Raw genomic sequence first — 22,500 nt, forward strand, 5'->3', positions numbered from 1 at the left:
GTGCACACTTTTTTGTAAAAAAAAAAAAAGTGTGTGTGTGTGTGTGTGTGTGTGTGTGTGTGTGTGTGTGTGTGTGTGTGTGGCTGTGGGAAAGTTTTTAACTCGTGCCTAAAGATTGCAGGAGAGCACTATTAAAGTTCACCGGTGCGTTTTTTCCCCCTTCCTTTTTTATTTTCTTGCCACCACGTGTCAGAAAAAACTTGTGAGATGGAAGAGAGAAGCCGGTGAGACCTGCCATTTTGTGCTGTACTGATCGACCTCTTATGAATCAAGCAGCCTCTGCATTATGCTTTGAGGAGACACTATTTGATGGCATTCAGATGATGGGGTGGAGGGGGTGAGGGGGGGTAGGGGGGTGTAAATGTCATATCTGGGGCTGTTTGGAGCAGAAAGTGGGGGGGGTGGGGGGACGAGTGTCACTGTGTGATGGGGATGGAGGGAAGGGAAAGTTGGATCAGGTCGTAAAAGGCTGTGGGAGACTGATAGGCATCCGTTACTGAGTAAATATATAATGACAAGAGCACAGGGTGCTGTCATTATTGGACGAGTGAGCGTTTATGTATTATACCGTCTAAAGAAGTAGACTTTTTTTGATTTGTCAATTTATAGCACATCCTAAATATCCAACAGCCTTTTTTTTTTAATGCACTCAAAGACTATTAATCTATTGCCAAATCCCCCCCCCCCCCCCCCCCTTTAATGCTTAGATGTGTGTTCAGAGGAGCAGCCACTATTGAATAATTACAATTCCCACACATATTATAAGTGGCACCGGGGATGATCTCGGTCCCTTTTTTTTTTTCTCTCTCTCTCTCAACCTTTTATCCTGTAAGTGGAGTTTGACCCCTGAGTGCTTTGACCTGGGAAAACCACCCACGACAGAGACACAGACAGACACATGCCACCGTGCTCAAGGCTCTCCTGGGCGTCTCATCACGTAAGCCCTTTTCCTAAAACTTGCTTCCACCCCGAATAGAAAATAGAAGTTGCCTCTTCCTCATATTCATTGTGTGAGGCAAAACGAATAAATAGATGTTCTGTGCGAAGCCGAGATCGCTGTCATTGTGTAATGGTATGCACAGGGGCGGATATTATGACTGAAATAGTGTCTGGGCGTAAACCCCTTTTGTCAGCTCCTTTCAATCTCTTATTGGAGAACAAATATCAAATGGATAACTGCCCACCCCCCCCCCCCCCCCCCCCCCATACACACACACACACACACACACACTCCTTCTACCTCTCCACCTTCTGCTCCTCTGACTGTCTTTGCAGACCTTTAACCGCACTTCTCCTTAACCTCGCTCCCACAACTTCCAGCATTATTTCTGGAATTTCTGTTTTTTTAAGGCCTTTCTTTGCAGGCTGGCCTGTTGGATATGTTTTAATTTGAAGTGTTCAGGCCTTAGTGGCTACTATTATCAATTTATTTAATATTCATAAAACCTTCCTCTGGCTTTTTATATTATATATATATATTTGTATTTATATACAAGTCATTTTATCCTCCACAATTTCATGCTCCTTGCTAATTAATTAATTATGCAATTAAATTTTAAGTGTTGTTGATGCAGGAGTAGCTATTCTTGTAAAATATGCAAGCGTTATTTATCAAATCAGATGGATAAATTCTTTCTCGGCGGATGAGCCGGTGTGCGTGTGATTTATTCCCCACCAAAGAAAAAAAAAAAAAAAAAAAGACAGAAATCTTCATGTGCTGCAACTTTTCTGACCAGCAGAGCCTCCAGAGCAGCTCCTCCTGGGAGAGTCACTCTCCCACCTGTGTGGAAGGGAGGGAGGGGGGAGGTGGGGGGTGGGGGTTGGGGGGGGGCAGCGAAGGGGCCGCGGCCCGTGACTGACTGCGCCGATACATGTCTCTCAGCTGCAAACGAGGGAGACGGGGAGTGATGAGGGGAGACGGCGTGAGGAAGGAGGGCGGAGGTGGTGGTGGAGACAGAGAGTGAACATGGCATGCAGAGGATGGTATCAAATCAGTCGTCTTTTCAGCCGGCTGTCAGTCAGTCAGTCAGGTTCGCCGTGGAGTGGGACCCACTCGACTGGAGCCGCTGTGCGTGTCAGTCCGACAAATTATTTGCACGTTGATGTGTACACAAGTGGATTTTTTAAAAAGGGAGAAAAGAGCGATATTACACACACACAAACACACACCAAAAAAAAAAAAAAAGAAGAAGGAAATTCATACACTGGTTAAACAAATGTGCATAAAGAAGGTGGCGCGTCGGCAGATGCCCCCTTTTGCAAAAAGAAAAAAAAAAAAAAAGTGAAGTGGCTTGCTCAAATTACATAATCCGGCAGCACGGGGAAATATGTGCGTATAATCAATCGGACAATACTGTAATTGAAATCATCCTGTGATATATTGCATCTGCAAACGCAGTGCAGCCCACACAACAATCAGACGGAGGTGGAGGGGGTGGGGGCGGTGTGTGTGTGTGGGGGGGGGGGTTGTGAATGTGGCCCCTTCTTGTGTAATTATATGGGGGGAAGAGGACTCCAGCTGCACACAGGCTGCACAGGCCAGGGTTCCCAGTCCGCTGGGGATCAGGGCGCAATGGTGGGCAGGCAAGAGCAGGCCAGCTCTGCTCATCAGCCAGCCATTAATTGATATGTGCAGTCATTGTGCAAGGCAACAACCAACCCACCCCTCGCCTCCCAACACCCCCTCCCTTCATTTCTGTTACCTACTGAGTAGAAAAAACGAAACAAAAAAAAAAAACGAAAGAAAGAAAAAAAAAAAAGCTGTGAATACTGTGTTATTGTGGTTCTGATCTGCCTTGTGTATTCTGCCAGCAGGACAAGGTGGCGATGCATCTTTGTGTGTGTGTGTGTGTGTGTGTGTGTGTGTGTGTGTGTGTGTGTGTGTGTGTGTGTGTGTGTGTGTGTGTGTGTGTGTGTGTGTGTGTGTGTGTGTGTGTGTCCCATGGGTGGGATTGCTGTAACACACAGGCGTTAGACTGGGTTGAGCCTTGTAGCTCAGTGACCTTGCTCAGTGACCTTGATCTCTAGAGTTCAAGCCAGAGAGGGGAAGATGTTAGCGAGGCGGGCTGCTTGTGGTCGCAGATATGACAAGGCTGCGTGCGCACACGCACGCACGCGCGCACACACACACGCACGCACGCACACGCACACACACTGTAGGAAGTCAAGAGGAGTCTGCTCCGACCAGAAAACATCACACCAGATGACACGCATTAGCCGGAAATCTTAAACAATAAGATTCTTATCTCATCTGCTCGCAGATAGTTTTTCAGCAGCTCTGCTTGGAGAAGGTGGCGGTGGGGAAGGCGAACTTTGATTTTTATTTGATTTAGATTTTTTTTTTTTTTTTTTCCTTTTTCAGCCGGGGAATGACAAATCGACAGAGGGGGGGGGACAGGAGGGAAAGTTTTAAGACATTTGTGCCGGTGACCTTTGCTCATAATCAGGCCTTTGTTGGAGCTGATTTTTGTGGCGGAGCGGTCGTGAGTGGCAACGTCTCAAAGCCTGTCATGTTCCAGTCAACTTCTTAATCAACGCTGGATTTGACACGTTGCTTTTTTTTTTTTTTCCCAGTTAAAATTAATTAGTACTAAAATAAAAATGACTGCAAAACATTTTTTTTTTTTTTTTAATTTAAAAAGAGGTGCTGCTGACTGGTTAAAAACAAAAAAAAAAGGGAAGACGCTGGAAATACATACACTATCAATTTAAATCGAGTTGAGTGAACGACGGTGTGAATGAGAGTTTTACTGTTGGGTGTAGGTGCTGTCATTGTGTGTGTGTTTGGTATGTTCTGATAAGGAGCGGAGAGGTGGTGTAGTGGTGGGTGGAGGATGGGGGCGGAGGGGTGCGGGGAGGGGTGGGGGGTGGGGGTGGGTAATCACGGACGTCAGTTTGATCTAAGAATAAAGAGTGTGGGGCAGATGAGGCACTGACAGATAGGCTTGACTCAGTCCTCTCATGCCGGGGTGCCATCACAAGGAGCGTCTGCCTGTCTGGGCAACCGGGTGGAGGCTGGGAGGAGGAGGAGGAGGAGGAGGAGGGCTGGGGTGGAGGTCCCGATGGCAGGGGGGGGGGTGGAGAGAATGAGCCAGCCGGGCACGGAGGTAGCTGGTAGCTGCCGTGTGAGACGACTTTTCTTCTCTCTCCTTCAAAAACGTAATTTTGCTCCATCACAACAGTCTCATCAGAGGATGAAGAATGTGCACACATGCATGTGTGTGTATGTGTGTGTGTGTGTGTGTGTGTGTGTGTTCACACATGCCCAGGCAATGCTCTGGCCTTGCCCTTTCTCACCTCCCCTCCCCTCCTCCCTCCACTCAGTAATTAATTAATGTATTTTTTATTTTTTTTCCCCTCAAAAGTTGGTTAGCATTTTGGATTTAAGCATGCCGCGTCAGGATCGCTCTCCCTTTTTGACGTGTCGGAGCAGCGCTTGTGTTTTCAGCCGTGTCATTCCCGCAGACAACAGCTTAACGCAAACAGGCAAGCACACATCAATCAGAGGTCCTGAAGCAGAGAATTGTTACTGCTTAGCATTCAGCCGCGCTCGGCTAAGACAGTGGTAAATACCTCACGAGATGGAAGGTTATGTATCCGCGTGAGTGTGTGTGAGTGTGTGTGTGTGTTTGTGTGTGGGAGGTTACGTCCATTACTCCCACTGACCGCGCCGCGCCGTGTCGTGTCCGCTCTTTAGCTGCCGTACGTCTCGCCCGTGACCTCCGCAAACTTCCAGACCTCCTCCTTTAATGAGCACGCCCAAGACGGAGGAGAGAGAGAGAGAGAGAGAGAGAAAACTCCCTGCACCTTTAATTATGATCAAGAGGTTTTCCACCGGAGGACGGAGGCATTCGGGTTGGGGTTGCACTCGTAAATCGGGCCCCGGATGCCGTATATTGTGTCGAACGATTACTGTACACCATTATAGTGCATATTCAGCTGCCTCCCCTGCACCTGATTTGCATAATTGGATCTTTAATGAAACTTGCCTTGTGGAACTAAAAAGAAAAAAATACAAAAAGAAAGATGAAAAAAAAAAAAATAACGCGACGCGATGGTGCTGGTGGTTTACGTATCGACGAACGTTGGCTCTGATATCCGCTGGTGTCTTTTATTCTGAGAGGTGAGGAATAAAATGAGAAGCCAAGGAGGAGATAAGGAGCAGGGAGGGGAAGTGACCCGCTCTGGCCCGGGCGCTCGCACATCAGCGGCGGTGCTACAAATAGGATGAGAAGTGACTGTGAAAGCTGTACATTCCCAGCCAGGTCTCGCGGGTTAAGACTACAATAGCGGGATATTCTCTCGCCCAGGGGGGATTTCGGCTCCTCTTCTGTCGACACTCATTGCACCAACTTGTTACTCAGGGAAGATGGCTCTTTTGTGGAGGAGCCGATTCCACGCTCGCCTGCTGGAATTCCTCTGTTGCAAATATTTTGACAAAGACTAATCAGGAGCCCTTGTTTTTTTTTATTTATTTTTTTTTATCCCCCCCCCCCCCCCCCCGTTCTTTGGTTGCTTCGCTTCTGTGCGTGGACTGACAGTACTTATCCCTACACGTTTTATCTTAACGAGAGCACCTCCCATCCACAGCGTTTAAACAAAAAGTTCTTCCCGTTTCCTGTTCAAATCCTCCTCCTGGATGCTCATGTACGGAGGTCGTGGATAATAGGGTGGGGGTGGGGGTGGGGGTGGTGGAGGGGGGGTCATTTGTCCCGTCTCGCTGGAGGATCTGTTGCTCAGACCTGACAGCCAGAGAAGACAGAAAAGCGCTCACGTTTTAATCAACGTGTCAGGAGAGGCAGTGTGAGGTAGCTGTGAGAGCCCCTCCACTCCAGAGCGGCGACAGCCAGTCGTTAATCGAGTGCTAATGTTAAAAAACAACCAAATGTTGATGGTGCGTTAAAGCGCCGGTGTGCGCTTCGCCGACAGCGAGAAGCGATTCCTCCCCGCGCGTGCGTGTGTGTGTGTGTGTGTGTGTGTGTAAATGTGTTTCCACTCGACATCTGTGGGAGTGGATCATGTGTCAGAGCGGTTTACAGGTGGTTTGCAGGGCAGGAGCTCTCCACAGAGAGGTGGAGGGAAGGCAGGCAAGGTTCAAGTACCTCGGAGGCTCTGATCGCGCTGAACTGAGCAATCCCCGGCATCTGAGAGGACCCTTCAAAAGCCTCCTTATCGCACTCCTCACTACACCATTTCACTCTTTTCTCTCTCTCTCTCTCTCCCGCACGCTGTGTCTGTCATCTCTCCATCCTCTCTCCAAATCTCAACCCTCAGGTTTCCTTTGCCCAACCTTTGTCTTTAATAGCGACTCGCCCGTGTTTCTTTATTGTTACTAATAAGGTTAAATAATGTTGGAAAACAAAATCATGTATTTTGTTTTGTTTACATTCATGTTGGTTCAGATCATTTAAGCCACACCAATCAACAGATTTGACCAGTTTTCATACAGTTTTTTAATTTAATTTAATTATTGTACTTAGAGTCACCTCTATTCGTTTGTTTTTGACAATTTATAGCTAATTCTAAGATGAATTCACCGTTTATGTCGGTCAGTATACTTCAGACTGAAAAGTGTTTAAAATATCATAAATAAGGAGTTAATAGTTTAATTTTTACATACCAAGTCTGAAGAAAAATCTATTGGTGGTTCCACTGTTACATTCGAGTTACACAAAATAATGTTTTAGATGCAGTTGCAAGAATTTCAAATAATTCAAGTTGCACTTTCATTTTTTTGCTAAAATACAATTTTCACTGAATAATGAGCTTAAGATTTGATAGATGTTACATTTAGTGATTTGCAGTTTATTCACTTTACACAAGAGTTCAAGGGTTTAAAAGGGTTTATTAGTTTTTTTAAATATTTATTTGTATTAATACTAAGCGATTTTAGTTACATTAAGTTCCCTTTTTTGTCCTTATTACACGACTTTAAATAACTTAAACATTGTTAAACTAATTTGAGGCTCAATTTGTGTTTTAGTGGTTCATCCACATGGTTTTTGGGGGGGAGATCAATCGACTCTTATTTTGCCTTTTTTGTTGCTTAAATTCCATTTCATATGATCGGAAACCGTCATGAACAGAGATCTTTTACTCATGTTACACCACTGAACCCATTTACTTCACGTTTTATTCAGAATTGCATGACATTGAAATGATTTACACCGTTTTGCTCAGTAATAAGATCTCACCCAGCCTTACTCATCACTGACACACTGATTGATGAAAAACCGCCTCGTAATTGTGAATCAAAGGTGAAAGAAATTACAGAAAAAGTGACAGATTTTGCGTTTGTTGTTTGTATCCTGATTACGAGATCCCTTCACTAGTAGGAGAAACGGGCTCATTGAGAGCTAATATGCTCTAAGTGCATTTTTAAATGGGGGGAAATTGGCGGGTTCATGTCTAACAGTTGTGCTGGTGTTTCCAATTACCACGAGGGAATCTGCTCCCGCGAGCTGCGGAGACAAGCTGCTTTGAATGATCGCCCCACATGTCTTAACATTAGATAGCAATCAAACAATCACAGTGTTGGAGTTGGCTTCGGTCTCGATGGGGACGATTTGTCTGGGAAAGTGTGTGAAAAGGTGGCGAGACTTGACAGCTTCAGAAGCCGGCGGAGACAATCGAGTTAGTCTACTGTTGCTTTCACACCGAGAGAATGGATAAATGCACGGGAGACGAGAGCGCTGACAGGTCAGGGGAGGATAGGAGGCAGCCGGAGGAGCGCAGACGGATTCAGGCGGAGGGAGAAAAGGATGATGTACTTAAACGCTATCGGTGGGCTTACTCCCCGACACGCCGCTGCCACAGATCCCCCGAGCCCGCATCGATAAATTCGCTCTGATAAAAGTCACTGAAATGCCGGCCTGTCTGCACACCTCTATTAGGGCCGCTGGTACATTTGTCACAGCTGGTGGAAGTCAAGCAAAAAGGTTTTAATGTCACATCAGGCCGAATTAAAGACTCAATCAGAAGCGACAAAAGGTTTAGGTTTTTATTCGGAGTGACAGTGGCGGTGGGATGGCTGCGACTGGCGCTGGAGATTACCCCGGCTCTGGGTTGAGCCAGGCAGTCGTTTCACATTTTATATTTGTCTGCTGGGAATTTTTTGTGATTATTTGCTGCTTGTTTTTAGCCCGGATGCTCATTTTGTATCTGATGACTTTCAGCAAAGGGAGGAAGGAGCAGGAGGGGGAGGGGGGGGGGGGGGGGGGGGGTTCTTTTTTTTGGGGGGGGGGGGAAGGGAGCTGGCATTAAAAAAAAAATTTCCCCCCTAATTTATTATTATTTTTTTTAATCAAGAGAAATTAAATCTGTGCTGCATTAATCATCAACCTTCCTTAATATAGCAAACTGAGGGAGCATTTAAAAGGGGGGAGAAAAAAAAAGAGGCTGCATTTAAAAGCACACAGTTTCCCCCCTGAGAAGCCCCTTTAATACCACATTACTGTTTTCCATTTATGCAAAAGTAAATAAGTAAACCCAAAAGGCAAATGAGCATTCCAGGCTTAAAACACACAGGCTTCTGTAAACGCAGGCGCAGCCGCGACCACATCTCCGAGGCGGAGCCGCGCAGCGCCCAGGGACTGCCGCTCTGCTTGTTTTCTTATTACTTTTAGTTTGGTTTTTTTTTTTTTTTTTTTCTAAAGGTAAACACGTGTGTACTTGTTTATTTTTGCTTATTTTTAGGGCAGTGCTTGTTTAAAGCTTTTTATTTCACGGAACATCATTACCATAAGACGGCTGAAGGCCTCTGTTAACTATCAGGGAATATTAAACCGTCGTGCAGGGAAGGAGCAGAGGAACGTCTGAAACAAATGTCCAGTCTTCTGACACCTGCAACCTGTTTCTCACCCAACATCTCAAAACAATATATTTATGACCACTTAACACAAATGGGGGGGGGGGATCAGACCATTTCAGCTCCTAATTTTAAGAATAGAACTAACTTTCTGCGAAGAACCTGAAATATGTAATGATGAATATGAACGCTACATCAACAATACAATGAATGTGCCTACCTGTAATCACCACGAGGTGTTTTCAAAGTAAAGAGCAGTGATTCCAGAGCTTTTTCTTAGTGGACCCCAAGTGTTTGCTTTTGTTAAACGACGTGATCCTCAAAACTGTACAATTACAGAAAAAAATAGTTGAAGTAACCTCATAACACACTATACATGAAATACAGTTTCTTTGTTCTATTCTGGAACATATCCGTTTCTTCTCCCTGAGGGGTAAACTCTTTGGGTTCGCGCTCCGTCTCCGGGTGTTTGGTTGTCTGTTGTCGCTTCAGCTTGAAGTTTCAAACTTGAATTTTCCAGTTTTTCACCACAAAAAAAATTGAATTGACTCACCTATCTTTAAAACGTGAAAACAATGTGACTTCCCCCTCATTGTTGGGATGAGGGGTCAGGGGGATGGCTTTTCCTAAAGAGACTTTCTTTTTTTACATAAAAGTTATTACATTTTGGAAACATTTTTAAAAAGTAAAAAAAAAAAGAAGTTATTAAATAAGATTTATAAGTGGAGGTTAACATTATGAAATATTTCAACAAAAAAAAGTAACTTTTAAGACAAAATTTAGTTGCAAATGTAAAGGAGAGATCCTAAAATTAATTTTTGTTCCAAAACCAGAAGAGTTCTTACGATTATATATAAAGATGCTTCTTACTTCGTACAGGATCCAACAACTGGGAACTGAATAATACTTTAATATCCAAAAAACAATCAAGGCCTTACTGCTCAATGTGAGTCAGAATGTGTGTGGTGTGAGAGTTATCTATAAACAAAAGAACATTTATATGATTTGGTTATTTTTGGGGGGGGGTTGTTCAGAAAAACCAGAGTCATTAACGACCTGGAACCACCAGTTGCCATTTCTCTGATTTAAATATATATGAAACTTGAATCTACAGAGTTTAGTAAGAAGCGGTTCAGGTTTATTTTAGACACAAAGCTCGATCAGGCGTCATTAATTAGCGGAATAAGATTTTCCGGTAATACTGATGTTGGGGTCCGACGTAACACCGTCTCTTACCGTCTCTGCGCCAAGCGATCAGCTGGTGCTCAAACCACCAACATTACCTGCAGACTTGGTGAAATTATTTCAAATCATTTCATCTTTTCTGCCTTTTCTTTTCTTTTTTTTTTCATCCGTACATCCACACACAAAACGCACACACAAACTTACAAACAGTCACTTGATCCCACCTGGTGCTTTATTTAATTAGCTAAAACACACATTACATGTGTGCCGTCCCACGCACGCGAGCTTGTGTGGCTCCGACACGAGAGCAGCGCCGCGCGCCGGGAGCTGTCACTCTTTTTCATGAACTACTTTCAAAAGAGTTGTTCAAGGTGGAAACTAAATGCTATTTATCTATTATTTATAGGCATTATTAGTAGGGTTGAATTTGAAAAGAAAGCTCGTGTGATGTGGGAGAATTCCCCCGGCGGCAGGCTCTTTCCTTTAATACGCCTTTTTAAAATGATAAGATGCGCTCCCACCTCTGCTGTAAGAGAAACCTCCAGCAGATTTCCGACAGTTTCCTTAAATCATCTCCTTGCCTTTTATTTTCAGATGGCCCACCTCGTCATCTCCCTCCCCCTCCCCTTACGCCCTCCACTGCCTCCTACCCGTCTCCCTCTTTGTCTTTTATTTTCGTGCGTGTCTTTTCTGTTATTATTATTACTATTATTATTCCTGATCGGGCGCCGTTGTTGTTTTCTCGCCAGGCAGAACTGCATTTTATCTCTTTTGTTGTGTCGCTCACACCATTTGGAGTAATGGAGAGGGAGTTAAGTGGAAGTGCTGGAGCTTGGGACCTTGTTCAGCTTTTCAGACGCTTGTTTGGGTAAATACCGCAGTCAGTTGCACAGAGAAAGTGAGCAAGTGGAAAAGAATTAAACAGTTGAGACATTGACGATCTTGGACAGTTGTTCTCAACCTGCGGTCTTGGAACCGCTTCAGAGATCATCTGAAGCGGTTCCAGGAGTGTGTCCAGTAGTCCGACCCCTTGTCTGGCTGTACTTCTCATATCAGAAGCCATACCTCCTTGACTTTGTAATGCAAAGCTTTACGAAGGTACAAACTGTGAACTTTAATCATGCTTAAAGTAAATTAAATCTGAACCTGGACTGAATTGGCTTTAAAAGCCCTGCAAATATTAGCATAGCCTTAATAGCCTTTGGTTCCCTGTCATCCGGCGAGGCCCTTCGGCACACCACTCCCCATGATCGTCATCATCATTGCGCCCACCCACCAATAGCACAATCTCATGGCAGAGCTGCTTCGGATTAGGGATAGAAGATGGTTTGTTCTACAAATGTGAAGTTGAGGTACAGTTTATTTCCCCTCTCTCCCTCTCGTAGCCTGTTTCTCTGATTGCCGATCAGCCCCTGAGGGCTTCGAAGCGCTCTTTTCTAGATCCCTGTGATTAGAGTAAATGGTCCCCCACCCCCCTCGTCCCTCCACTTCCTCATTTCCACTGGAGATCAGAGTGGGTTCGCAGGGCAGCAGTGAGGTGGATTGAGGAGGTGAGCAGCGCAGGTGATCATCGAGAGGATAGGGAGTCTCAATGGAAAGACTTGGCTGTCTCAGTAACAGAGACAGCTGCTCATTGTGGAGAAGTGAGAAGAAGGGTGTAATATCAATCCAACTTCTTTATCTACATCTTCGAAGTTACGATTGCAGAAAGACTTTGACAGGTAGCATTGGATGGAGGGTACAAGTTCATGGACAAGTTCATGGTCACCCTTAGGGTGACTTTTTAGTGCTTTGGGTTTATGGAGATACGTTGAGAAAACCGCTACACAGAGTCTCAAGGCCCGATCTTGAATTAAATCTGGAGTTTTCGCACTGTCAGGCAAGAGTACTAATGGCTACCCCACCATGTGGCCTTAGCATCATATCATGTTCGGCAATATTACATTTATGAGAAGAAAGTGCCTTGGAATGGGAAGAACAAAAGAGACATCACATCAAGCTCCAACTGTCGCGACTTCCAACAGACCATGTGGGGAGTTTTGTAGCTGTGCTGTTTTTCCGTTTGGATTGCGATGGTGGGATCTACACACATCAAACACTTCAGCAAGTATATGAATATTAAAACATGTGGCGATGCTTATTGTTTTCAGATGTTAAACTCAGGGAGTGATAGTGTTGGTTGCTGCTTTTTCCCGATCGTGCTTCGGATGGATGGATCCTCTCGATTGGTTGACTCGTCCACTCTCTCCTCTGTCCGGTTGTCTTCTCTTACCTGATCTCGCGTGTCTGCGGGTTTCGGTTACTGCCGGTAGGGTGGGGGTGGGGTGGTGGGGGGACCATTTGATTTAGCTATTGCTTGTGTTCATGCGGAGCCCGGCAGAGGTCAGTCTCCTCCTCAACACCCCTTTTTCATCTAATTTCTGAGGCTGCGGGCGGCTGCTTGCCGCGCTTTTGTTGCCGGAGGTAATCTGTGAAGTGATCTTAATTATGGAGGTTCGGCCTGTTCGCACCCCCCTCCCCTCCCCACCCCCCTTCACTCTTCCTCCTCCCCCCCAACCTCCACCTCTTCCTCCTCTCTCTCCCGTTCCCCTTTTTTCTCTCTTCCTCTCTGTACACGCTTTTAATCAAACAGCGTAGTTAGCTGGTAATGAGGGCGAGGGGAGCACGTGCGCTGCTGCTTACACATGCTGTGAGGCTTCGAGCAGGAGGAGGAGGCGGAGGATGAAGACAGTGAGAAGATATGTGAAAGAGGTGGAAAGACGAGCAGTTGTACGTTTTGTCCTGCGACAGGTTTGCTGGGGAAAGTTTGCGGCTCAGTTGCATTCTCGTGTACGTGGGGTGGCGGGATTTCATACACGACAGCTAACATTGATAGTCTGAACTTTTTGATTTGAATGTTTTATGATTGTGTCTCAGGTTTGAACATTTACGATCGATTGCTAAACTCTGTGTGCTTCATGCTGTCGAAGCGGCGTTTAGCGTTGTAGAAACGGCCCTATATTACTTAAATAATCATAAGTTCTTCTCTCTTATTTGCCTTTTTAGTGTCCATATAAATAAATAATGACATATAGAATCTGAGCGAGTGGCTAAGAGGATTGTCTGAGGCCTGGAGGGAGATAAGGAAGGGGTCATACAGGGTTTTGGAAAGGGGTCAAACGGGAACACCCGGGGGTGAGAAAGAGGAGGGAGTTAGATGGGATCTATTACACATAAACAGCCTAGGCATTGATGAGATGATCCGACGAGGATTAGACCGACAAATCCTGATGGACACTGAAAAGGTGACCACATGCGTGGAGGGAGGGGTGGGTGGGGGTGGGGTGGAGAGGGGCGTTGCATGTAATATCTGCCCATTGGAAATGTATGCATGTGGTTGGTGACACAATACCATATGCCACATGCCCCCACACATTATGAACCCCCCCCCCCCCCCCTCTTCCCAAAGCCCCTGGCGCTGGAAGCTGTTTCCAGGTCACTGGGAGGTCAAAGGGTGGCGGCCGAGGCGTGACTGCCAATCATATCAGAGCTCTTCCTGGTCTTTATGTGTGTAATGCAGTGTGATATCATGTTATTCCAGCCTGCCCCTTGTTTTTACAGATGCCTCCTTCTGTCTGAGCTGCAGACAAAACCGAGAGATGACTTTAGGCTATAAGGAATTTGTATCACTTTTACGGGAGTTAATGCATCGTCAAGTACGATGAGGAATTTCCTTGCTATTTCTGTCTTCATTAATAGCTAAAAGTGGATTCATTAACTCAGGGGTATCAAACACAAGGTTTGTCGGCCAAAACTGGCTCCAATCTGGCCAAACCACCAAGTAAATTGTATAAAAAATTGAAAGAAAATGTAGATATATAAAGAAACTTCTTAAGAGGAGTGGACTCAACTGGAAACTAAGACCTGAGCTGTGATGGTGGTGACGCTGCCATGGAAGATGGAAAGCGAGCATCAGCCTCAAAGCCATGCTGTCAGAGTTTATGAAAACATGCATAATGCAGGCATAATGCAGACATCTTTTAATGCTTCTCTGTATTTTTCACCAGAAAGTATCATTCAATTTGGCTTCATGTTGAGATTGTAGTCATTTTTGAGAGTAATTGTTGGGTTTTTGAGTAAATATAGACATCTGCATTGTGTACACACTACCCCGCAACAAAGAAAAACTTTTTTTTAATTATAATTTTTTTTTTAATTAAAAGTTATTATGGCACTTTTTTTTTTTAACCGGTCTGGCCCACTGAAGATGAAATATGTGGAGACTGAACTAAAATGTGTTTGACACCACCGCATTACTTGTTAACTCACCTGCTTTATTTTTGAATGAAAATAAAGACCGCAAAGTGACTCATTTCAGTCTATTGGCTCAACATCTTCATTAGAAGAAAACAAGCCGACTCATGTGAAAGTGATTTTGGATTCAGTTTCACCAAACAGTCCATTTATGACCCGTGTAACCACCCTGACTTCCTGTTTGCTCTACCAGCCGCCTGCTTCTCTTGTAAATAAGTGTACAGAACAAACTTGGATGGACTTTCATTCTGTCTGCCTGTGTGTGTGTGTATGTGTGCGTGCGAGCGTGTGCGTACGTGCACACGCACTGCAGTGACGCTTGCTAATTCCTCCAGGGTCAAGAGGAGGGGCCGGGGTTAAATGCTGTGACAGGGGAGGTCAACAGTGATTAGCTGCCATCTGAGCTAATGGCTCGATGCTGAGGACGAGACGATGCAGGAAGATGAGGAGGAGGAAGGAGGAGGAGGAGGAGGAGGAGGAGGAGGAGGAGGAGGAGGAGGCGAGAGGGTGCTTGCATTTGGGTTACCAGTGTGTTGGAATTGTTGTGTGTGAATCCCCCCCCCCCCCGTTTGTACTCAACCGGCATTACACCCCCCCTTTTCCCCATGTCCTTATATTATTAAAGGTTGCCTCCGTGCTTAAGAAAGGCAAAGCAGATGGCCCTTTTTCATAAATCATGCTTATAAGATGATTACAGGCGTCACTGCCCACCATTCTCCCCTCCACACACTCACACTCACACACACTTAGACAGTACAGTTGCACTTACAGTTTGCCAGCTGATCTGACCGAGTTTTCAACTGACCGGAGGGGAAGAAAGGCGGCAGGTGGAGTGATGAAGAGATGTTCAAAAATATTTCAAACATTACTGTCTCCTCTTCTTCTTCCTCCTCCTCCTCATCACCCTCCTCCTCCTCTCCACTCTTGTCATCCTCGTTACCCCCTACTTCTTCTGTTCCTGAGCTTGGTGCAAAAGTTGTTCAGAGCAGGATGTTAAATATATAGCATGGGGAGAAGGAGAGGAGAGGGGAGAGGAGTAAAAGGAGGGTGTGTGTGTGTGTGTGTGACTGTGAGAGTGTTGGATTATGTCTGTGCTGTTGCACTATTCCTTGATGTATGCGCCATGTCAGGCAGTCATTGTCTCCTGGGTAAAGAATGATAGTTCAAATACCTAGCATCTCTCCCCTGGTGCTCCAAATGCTCGCCTTTGAAGTTTTTATAATCCATCTGTCATCTGCGAGCAGGGAGGGCACATGTTCTGTACCACTCAATTACCAAACTCTCTCTTTTTTGCCAGCTACAATGAAACAGGAAGCAAATAATATGGGCGACCCTGGCAAAAAAAAAAAAAAAAAAATAAGAGGAGGAGGTGGAGGGCTTGGGGAAAGGGGGAGGTGAGTGAGTGAGTGAGTTGTGGGGGGGGTGAATAGAATAGAATTGCTTGAAAATCCTGCGTTCCTGACTTTCTCACGCACTTGATTGTGTCCCCTCGCTGCCTCTCATAACAGGAGAACAAAGCCTGTTTGTTGTGGGTGGAATGCCTAAAATGCTTCCTACTGTTACAATTATGAGGAATTTGATTGAATATGTATTGTTTCAAGGGCTTGGTGATTCTGATCATTTTTTTTTTTTTTGTGTGTGTGTGTGTTTTTTTTTTTTTTTTTAGATTGTACATTCTGCATGTTTTCGCTGCCCCATGAGAAAATAATAAGCAGTCACCTCGTCACATACCATTTGATAGAAAACACTTTTTATCCGTTATCAAGAGCTGGTCAGTGATCTGAATGGGTGGAAGGAGTCAAACACTAGTGTGTTTTGACGATACATTATTTATCGCGGATGCTTAAAGATGCAATCCAAGTGTCTTTTTGTCAGCAGCTGGATGGAGCTTCTAATGAAGTTTGCTGCAGTTCTTGGGTGTTAAAATCGTCTTTAATTGCCGCACTCTTTTGTTGTTGTGCATCGCTTTTAAAGCTGCAACCAAGGAAGGAAAAAAAAACAAAACTTCAGATAAACTGTTGTGAAAATAAGAAGAAGAAGAAGAAGAAAAAAAACCCTAACAACAACAGAAACAGCGACGGCTGCAAATTACGCCGTTGAAACATATTTCATTTACATACGCCACAGGCCCCTTTTAAGGCGCCTACCTTTTTAATTCTTTTTCATATTTAACACTTGATACAAAACAATAAAAAAAGAGCCTCAGATCTCTTTGTCTGTATCCTCGTTTACATCGAAAAATACCACAAACCAGCAACCATCCCCCCCACCCCCCATCCCGAAGCATCCTCGCTGGGAAGAAGATGAAAAGATTGTTTTGAGAAACTCGAAAGGAAATTTGACATTCTTTGGTTGCTTCTGAAACTTCCAATATTCTGCCGTAATTGTTTCATACGCGCCATATATCTTCATTTGAGGGGAATGGGGTGGTGGGGGTGGTGGGGGATGAAGAACGCGTCGGGCGGCTTCTTTCTTCCCCTGAATAAAAGGCAGCAGAACCCATCTGGTTGGGTGATCCACTGCTGGCCCTCTCGCACTCATCGCTTGAAATAATACTCCCTCTAATGACTCCCGCACATTCTGAAATCTCCCTTTTGAAATTGGTCTTGGCAGATTATTTGCAGGTACTTGAGTTGCATCTGTTTGCAATTTTGCAAAATGTGGAAGACTTTAATGCTCGGGCAGGGGCGGGTAGAAGGAGAAGAGGGGCTATTTTAATCCCTGGGATAACACCCGGCTGTCAGGATGAATGGGGGCCCCGGGGTAGTGGCCTCGCACCTTCAGCCAAATCTTGACTTGACTTCACATTGGTGACAACGTGTTTTTCCTCCACCGAAGATAGTATTTTCCCCCCCATTAAAAAAAAGATGTATTATGGCATTACAGGTGGAGAAGCAGGAAGTCCTGGAAGACTACCCCAAGAACGTCCATCAGAACCGATATTCGTGAAAAGGGATTCGTAGAGTCCGTCTGAACATCAGGGACTAATTGACCTGTATCTCTCTGAGTCAGCTTTGATCTTGAACATGGCTCACTTTGTAATTGATTTGACAAACATTTCAAGAGATTACGTTCTCAGCTGTAATCGTCACACACCAGTCCTCATGCCTTCGATTCATGACTGAATTGACAAACCTTCAAATAAACTGCAACTCTCAATCAAAGCCGTTTGTGTTTGGTGGATACAAGTACTTTCTAGCCCTTTAAGAGTCATGTTGTGTCGTTAATCGGCAAACTTTTGACAAACTTCTCGCCCAACACTAGAATCTCTCCCGTCAACTCTTACCCAGGTCTTTTCTTACCTGCTGTTTATAGAGTTATTTCCAATCTTCAATGGAGTTATTTCATACATAAATTGACAAACTTTCAAAGCCCAAACTGACGAACCCTCATCAATCTGTACCGGCAGTTTTCTCTCATTTCAAGTCTTTAATGTCATGTCAAGTCATTTAACAGCTGAATTGGCAAACCCCAGACCCCTGAAACCCCCCGCCCCACTCCCCCCTTAACCCTGGTGACAATTGGTTGTTAATTCAGGTATGAAATGAATGTTTTGATAGGAACTGACCAACCTCCCTGCATTTCACTTTTTACCTGGAGGACAGGGTGCAGATCACGATCGCCGACGTGTTCTCAGTCACATGAAGTGCGTATCACCCATAATTTCTGCGAAGAAATCCCTGGACGCTCTGGGTTTTTGTCAGTTATTTATAAAGTGCAGTGATTAGCGAAGCTAAACCAAAGCCGAAATGATTGTGACTTCAGTCCCTATTATTTCTACCATGTGGCGAGCAGCTGACCAGCTTAAGCCTCCACTCTCTCTCTCTCTCTCTCTCTCTCTCTCTCTCTCTCTCTCTCTCTCTCTCTCTCTCTCTCTCTCTCTCTCTCTCTCTCTCTCTCTTTTTACATTTCTCCCTCCCTCCCCCCTTTAAAACTGTAATAAGGTGGCCTATTGTCCTATGGTGGGGGGGTGTGGGGGTGTGGGATGGGGTGTGTGGGGGGGTAGAGAGGGGGCCGCAGTCGAAGCCCACCCCGGCTGACTGTAATTGCATAGGTGGTTACAATTACATTAATTACATATTTCATCACTGTTGTTTATCCAGCCGCACGGTAAAAGGAAGAAGCCAAACTTTTAACTCTGCCTTTTGTTTTTGCATTTCTTGTTTTTTTTCCCACCCTGACCCCCACCACCCCCCCCCCCCCCCCCCTCTATTTTTCTTTCTTTATTTTTTGTGAGTGTGTGTGTGGTTGTTTTATTAGGAGCGGGGGGTGGGGGTGGGGGGGGTGGCCACGGAGGGGGAGGTGCCAGAGAAGGAATTATGCTGAAAGTGTATGCCTTGCAACTTTTCCCCTCCCTGTTGGAAATGTTTATTTGAACAGTAAGCTCATGATTTGAATATTTGTAATCCATGCTTAAATTTACAGGCCAGATGAACTTTTTGGCACAGAATGGCAACCATAAGTAGGATTTTGAGAAAAGCTTTACAAAATTTTAAGCCATGTGCAAGGCTTATATAATTTAGAAGGGGGGGAAATATGCACAAATAAAACAGGCTCTGTCTTATTTACTTTACACACGGGGGGAAAAAAAACAAAAAAACTGCATCATATGGCCCTCTGACGTATATTTATATATATTTATACATCTTTAGGCTAGTTGTGTCTGTTTGAGAAATTGAATGCGAGGATGGAGGTTTCTATGAATATGTGAAGGAATCATATTGACTTAGAGCTGGAGATGCCACCCAGAGAGAGAGAGGGAGAGAGAGAGAGAGAGAGAGAGAGAGAGAGAGAGAGAGAGAGGTCAGTGAGGCAGGCAGAAGGAAAAGGAAGACTTTCTTAAATGATGCTAATCAGTCCAGCGGGGCCTGGCCCTCTCTCCCTCATCAGGCTGCAGTAATTCACATGTGCCGAGAACCTGGAATTAAATGTGTCACTGTGAGCCCAGTGCGCCTCCGTGCACACTTCCCCCCCCCCCCCCCCCCCCCGTGCACGTTCGCGCTTCTCCTCCGCCCGTCCACCTCTGTTACGAGGAGGAAAAGGGGGTGTTTGGGGGTTAAGTAGAACCAAATTAGTGGATGGGAGAAGTAACGGCCGCCGCGGCTCTCTGTGTGGCTACTTCTCGGTGAATGTCAAGATGATTTAGCTGCTCTTCTGCTCGCCGTCTGTCTCTGAGCACCGGTCCTCCAATCAGCGCTCCGGCTCGGTCTGTCTGTCTGCTTTGTGGCCCTCCGTGCAACAAATGAATATTAAATCTGCACCGGGCGGCTTCGCAGGGGCTGCGGTTTGAAATATGACGGTGAAAACAGGAATATCGCAAAGTAAGAGCCGGGAACTTCTGTAGTCGTGGGACATTCTTGGAGAAATCACACATATTTTAACCATTTTGTGCTTTGAAATCTGATTACGAAACAGTTCGAGGCAAAACAACTCTGGACACCGGCAGTTTTTAACTTTTATTTTCTCTCTGAAGACCTCCAGATTATGTCTTCTAAATTATGTGATAGGACACATCTACTATCACTTACTTACAAACATTGCATCAAGGGTCTGGTTCAGATTCTATCAATTGTCTTGCTGGTTTTCTTTGGGAACCTATTCCATACACTACTGGTTATCCATATCAATGTGTTATTTCTAAAATAATAGCCCAAATGTAACCTTTTTTGACACATTGATCATATGTTTAAATGCAAACATGGTCATCTGCACCAGATTTGAGTTAAAATTGTAAATGGTCTCACAATTTAAGACATTTTGAAGTTGAATCAGGAATTTTATAGCTTAACATTTACTCCGTGTACTCTTAAGGTTCCTGTTGTCATCAGTGAGTACTTCCCACTTCCCTGATAGACAAAATATATTACGTCAAAAAATGTATTAGAATTTGAACAAATAAAATGTAATAATAATAATAATAATCGCAATTATAGCAAAAGCTTTTCCCGATAAAATGCAATGGTTAAGTGGCATGAATGTCCTTTAAATCAAGTGATGGAGGAGATGAGTCAACCATGGCACTTTTTGCCCACATTTCCCTTGTGTGTGTGTGTGTGTGTGTGTGTGTGTGTGTGTGTGTGTGTGTGTGTGTGTGTGTGTGTGTGTGTGTGTGTGTGTGTGTGTGTGTGTGTGTGTGTGTGTGTGTGTGTGCGCGTGTGCGTGCGCATGCTGATGTCTCCCTGTGTTGTCTTCCTCAGCAGTGAAGGATGTATTTGCACACTCCTGCACGCACACACACACACACACACACACACACACACACTGGTTATGTGTGTGTGTGTTGAAGGGGATGTGGAAGTGGTGTGTGTGTGTGTGTGCGTGTGTGTGTGCACAGGGACGCCAGTTGGACTAACAGCTGAATCATGGCTCAGCCGCTGCCCCTCGTAGTCCTTGGCAGTTAGCGGTGTGAAAAAGCCTTCTCTTTGAGGGCATTATATAGATTAATGTGCTGTGCCTCGGGCAGAGACACACACACTCACACTCACACTCACACTCACACACACGCACACACACACACACACACACACACACACACACACACACACACACACACACACACACACACACACACGCACACACCTCGCCAGGGAGGGATCCTGACCATGTGTGTATGTGTGGAGAAGAGAATCAGAGGACTCCAGCAGCAGCACAGGATTGTTGAGGTTTTAAGTGTGTGTGTGTGTGTGTGTGTGTGCGTGTGTGTGTGTGTGTGTGTGTGTGTGTGTGTGTGTGTGTGTGTGTGTGTGTGTGTGCGTACTTGCGATTATGTGCATATGTGTGTGTGGATGTGAGAAGGGACAGTTAGAGGGGGTGTTAACAAGAGACTCGCTGAAGGTACTCGGAGTAATCTGTGTGTGCGTGAGAGAGAGAGGGAGAGAGAAATGAAGCACAAAAGAGAACATTTCACTTGCCTTTTATTTCAATGATATATATATATATATTTCTTTGTTAATAGTGTTTTACACCTAAAAATGCGTTCCTCTTTTACCTGAATCATGCTTTTAATAGCTCCTTTGAGCGAAGACAAAAATTTCATTTGTAGCTTTTCCATTTTTACTAGAAATTGAGGTAAATTAATAGATTTAGGATTAGATGTGTGCAACTAATGGCTTTCAGGCTACTTTCTGAACATCAAAAAATTAATAAATCACTGGTTTTACAGGAGATGGGAGTACGAAGGCAGTAATATATTTAAAGCACATTTTATCTAATGTGTCATATGGATGATGATGATGCCACAAGCATTGAGACTTGCTGTTGGTTCTCCCTTAAATTTAGCCCCCATTCCTTATTTTTTCCTTTTTCACATTAACGTGTTTGCATGCACAGTAAACACACAGTGAACTCAAAAATCCTTGTTGGAAAAGGCAGTGCCCCGACCCTGACCCCACGTCCAAAAACCCACTGAGGTACATCCTCATAACGATTCCTCATAATTACACTTTTTTTTTGGTGTGAAGTTGTGTCATACTGCGACGTTCTGCCATGAAACATAAATATACGTTCATGCCTATTTCAAGTTTGTGGAACGAGGCAATGAATGTCAGTCAGAGTCAAGCATGTTCACTTCATTTTATTGACATAGATAATTGTGGCCGCTCTGCTAATTAATTAGTGTTTTCATTTTTTTTTTCTGTGATGGTGAGGTGAAAGTACACACACACACACACACACACACACACACACACACACACACACACACACACACACACACACACACACACACACACACACACACACACACACACACACACACACACACACACACACACACTAAATGACATTGGTTTTAACCTAATTTGAAGTAATCCCTGGGTTTTAAAGCTGCTACCTTTTGAACCACCTAAGTCTGCATCTGTTTGCCGTCCCGGCCTGCAACCGGTTTGTCTGCTGGTTCACGCAGGGACAGCCCTCCATCACAAGGTATTTTTAAGTGACTTGCCGAGGTGGTGCGTGTGCATGTGTGAGGGAGGGAGGGAGCCTATCTGCGCCCCTCACCTCCCCTCTTGTGCCGTCTTGCACTGTTTTGCTCTCTTCAGCTCAGCCGAGTGCGATCTGGGTGTAGCCGAGCTGATACACAGTATCACAACAAATACGCGCGAACGCCACAGCTGTCGGAGGCAAACGCAAATGGAAAAGTACAACAGCGTTCCAGCTGAAGTTAAAGCGAAAAACCTTGTCAGGGTAAACAGGATACTTAAGCCTTTTAAGGCCTC

The 22,500-nt window shown here is 44.9% G+C and overlaps 1 protein-coding gene across 1 annotated transcript in view; it reads left to right on the plus strand.

The window, feature by feature from the left end:
* Positions 1 to 22,500, plus strand: part of znf536 (zinc finger protein 536) — a gene marked incomplete at its 3' end in the record, with an annotated part of 205,727 nt that overhangs the window by 832 nt on the left and 182,395 nt on the right. The window lies entirely within an intron of this gene.

This window comes from Blennius ocellaris, assembly GCF_963422515.1.
Source record: "Blennius ocellaris genome assembly, chromosome: 1".
Classification (NCBI taxonomy): Eukaryota; Metazoa; Chordata; class Actinopteri; order Blenniiformes; family Blenniidae; genus Blennius; species Blennius ocellaris.